Source organism: Temnothorax curvispinosus, unplaced genomic scaffold, assembly GCF_003070985.1.
Source record: "Temnothorax curvispinosus isolate PA1 unplaced genomic scaffold, ASM307098v1 QBEX01017676.1, whole genome shotgun sequence".
Classification (NCBI taxonomy): domain Eukaryota; kingdom Metazoa; phylum Arthropoda; class Insecta; order Hymenoptera; family Formicidae; genus Temnothorax; species Temnothorax curvispinosus.
This window is the reverse complement of record NW_020227456.1, coordinates 426-3,782: the sequence shown is the minus strand read 5'-3', so window position 1 is coordinate 3,782 and position 3,357 is coordinate 426. Positions and strand designations below refer to the sequence as shown.

Sequence of the window (3,357 nt, the reverse complement as noted above, 5' to 3'; positions counted from 1 at the left end):
AGGAGGGAGGAAGGGATGGAGGGGAGGGAGAGAGAGAGGGAGGGAGAGAGTAGAGTAGGAGGGGAGGGAGGGGGGAGAGAGAAAGAGAGAAACTTTATCTTGAATAATATTGTGTAAAGAGATGTGCAATGTAAAATTTTTTTTATTTTAGATATATCGATAATTTAATGTTCGAGAAGATCTGATAGGACTAGCTATTGGTGCTTATGGTACAAATATTCAATAAGCGCGGAAAGTTGATGATATTACAAATATAGAGTTAGAAGAAAATTCATGTACATTTAAGATATATGGAGAGGTAATAATAAAAATTATTATCATCTTATATTATTTCGAAGAGTACTGTTTTATAAAAGTTTATTGATTGTTTTTTTTTATCTAAAATGTATATATATATTCGTTGCATTATATTGGATTGGTATATAGAGCTTATCAGATTTCTTTCTCAATTACAGAATAAAGTTGTTAAGAAAGCTGATCTATGTTGAAATACAGCGAGGAGTTTATACAAGTCCCACGACTGTTAATAGGAAAAGTAATTGGGAACAATGGTTGCATTATCCAAGAGATTGTTGATAAAAGTTTCGTAGTAAGTATATTTTTATCATTAATAAAGAGAATATAGAGACTTAACCCTGTGACGTGACAAGTCGCGTCTCCTTCCCGGACGGGCTCGGCCGAGGGGAATTCGGGGGTGCCTCCTCGTTAGAGCGAGAGGAGGGCGGTTGCGTATATTAATTGGTCTAATTAGATATTAAGTTTTGAAGGGATTGCCGGTGGTGACCGGACGCCATCTGTAACGGCCGGGAGCCGCAACGAGGAAGGGCAGAGGATTGAGGAGACGGCCAGGGGACATGGCTGGAAGTCGGATCGCCCGGACCTCCCCGCAAGTGCGTGAGCGCCGCCGGCCGGAGTTCACCCCGCACTCGGTCGTAACAGCGGCAGTATAACAATCAGGAAGACCCCAGATCACCCCCGAGCGAAATGCCAGTGGAACAAGGGTGCCGAGGAGCGGCCCAGGGAAAGGTACCGCCCTGGGGCGGTCACCTCGAGGGGGATGCCGGCAGACGGGGCCGAGGCCCGGCCAGCCTGACCCCGAACGCCGACCCGATCATCGCGGCCCGGACAGCCGGTTGAATCAAAAAGCCCGCGCCGAATCGGAGGTGATTGCAGCGGCGCCGCCGGAAAGGGAGGCGCGCGAGAAGCTGAGGCGCCGACGAGAGCGCCCTGGAATGGAGTGGCGCCCCCGGAAGGAGCGGCGCACGTGCAGCCTAGGCGCAGGAAGCGCTAGGATCGGCAATCCGGTCGAGCGACACGCCACAGCGCAGGCGCGGGGAACCGGCGCGATCCCGGCAGGCCATCGTTTCCGACACTGTCGTGCCGGCTAACGAGCGAGGAGCATCTCCTGGATAACGAGCTGCCCGGACGACCGGAGGGACGACAACGATTGTAAGGTCACCACTCTGGCGTCCCCGCGTTAAGAGAAGAGGGTTCGCTCGAGGCATCGGCCCGTGGCACACGTTGGTTACCGGAGTTACGCAGGATACCTGTGTACCGCGTTAGAGCGTGCGATACCTTGCGCTCGCCTTGAAGTAGAGTCGTGTGGAAAAAGTGCCAGGGCCTTGCCGAGAGTGAGCTCTCGAATGCGTAGAGACCATTTGCGCCCTCCCCGCGAGCACCGCCACGGCCGACAGTCGTGTGGCGTTGAGATGTGTGAATCGAAGTAATCGTGTCGCGTTTATGTAGCTTCTCGTCGAATTAATGTAAGTAATCGTATCGCGTTATTCGTAATCGTGTCGCGTTTTATTGTGATAGAGTTTATGTTCGTAATCGTGTCGCGTTTTGGCCATATTATTTAAGCTCGCAATCGTGTCGCGTCTTGGCCATATTAACGAGAGTGATAATGAGAGTGAGGTCTGGCGTGGCGATAACGGGAGCGAGTTGTGCGGGTAACGGCGAGCCGCGAGTGGTCATGTAATTTGAAGGGCACTCGCCCTCGTATTTGAGTGACGTATCCGGGCCCTCGAGGACAGCGAATATTGGTTTGGCGGGACGAAGAGATCGACGGGATCGGTGCGGGGCCGCGGAATCTCCGTGCTTGCGAGAGAATTCGGGATTCGCGTGGCAAGCCGCGGGATCGTCCGCGACACAAGTCCTTATTTCGTGTTCGGGGGCAATCGCCGGCCAGCGTGGTCGACTCGGCGAGATCGCCCATAATTTTTGCGTCGCGCGGAATCGAGGTGGCCCGGGTGTACGTTGAAGGAGCAACCGAAGGTGCGGCGAGTCGGTTCGTCGGCCTCGTGGCGTAAGTTCGTTGTGAGTTTGAAGCCAGGTACCGCGATACCTGAGTCGGAATCGTAATTGTTTAATTCGTAGGTCAAGCTTCGTGTGTTCGTCTGCGTTTATATGTTGCGTTGCCGTGTGAAAGATTCGACATTACCGCGTGCCCTTATTGCGTTATTGCGGCATTTGTGCGTCAGCCTATCCGACTTTTTTGGCGGTAATACGAGAAACTCAGACCGATTATATTGATATTATCTGACCAAATATATTCTGTTATTATTATTTATTTTCTTGTGAGTGTGATTAATTGAGTGACGCCTCTCTCCGAATTCCCTGAAAGAGCCCTACGCCCTGGGGTATTGCCGGGAATATCGCGTCAGACATATTAGTGTACGGTGGTGCGATCCGTCGCACCTGGCGCCCAATCTTTTGGTGTCGGAATTAGTTGTGCGTGCTGCCAATCCTCGATAGCCCTCCACCGGATTGCGAGACCGGGGGAAAAAGCGTCGCAACCCTTAACATACACATTACCTGTTTGAGACATAAAATACACACTGGGTCATTTTGACCCAGCGCTACTTTGCGTAATTACCACAAACGGGGGATCAATTCTTTTTGGCTGAAATTAAAAGGGTGTATTCTTGCAACACTCAAAATAAATGTGAGATTGTTTGTGAAGGGTTATTAATAAAGCTTTATGGTTCAAAAATTGAAAATATGGTTTATAAACCAAAAAATTGTTTTTTACGAAATATTCAATAACTTTCTAAATTTTTAATATTTTTACGTGAAAATTTAACTGCATACTCTCTGGATTATATACTTTAAGGTAAAAATACGCGCGAAAGCTAACATTTCAAAAAATGACCCGTGATTTTCGGAACGTTTGACGCAGACGGCAGCCAGACACAGCCGGACGCCTGCTGACTTACAGCGACTGTACCACCATCTAGAGAGAGGTTAAAACTACCAAGAGACGACGCGACAGATCCCGATTTCAGCGTTTCAATGATAGATAATGCAAAACAATTTTTTACTGGGTCATTTTGACCCAGGGTGTATGTTAAGGGTTAA

The 3,357-nt window shown here is 49.2% G+C and overlaps 1 long non-coding RNA gene across 1 annotated transcript; it reads left to right on the top strand.

Moving 5' to 3' along the window:
* Window positions 1-156: 156 nt before the first annotated feature.
* On the top strand, window positions 157-3,345 carry LOC112467612. The gene is made up of 3 exons (XR_003042281.1): window positions 157-298; window positions 456-589; window positions 3,179-3,345. It is a non-coding gene; the product is annotated as an uncharacterized LOC112467612 (long non-coding RNA).
* The last annotated feature ends 12 nt before the right edge of the window (window positions 3,346-3,357 follow it).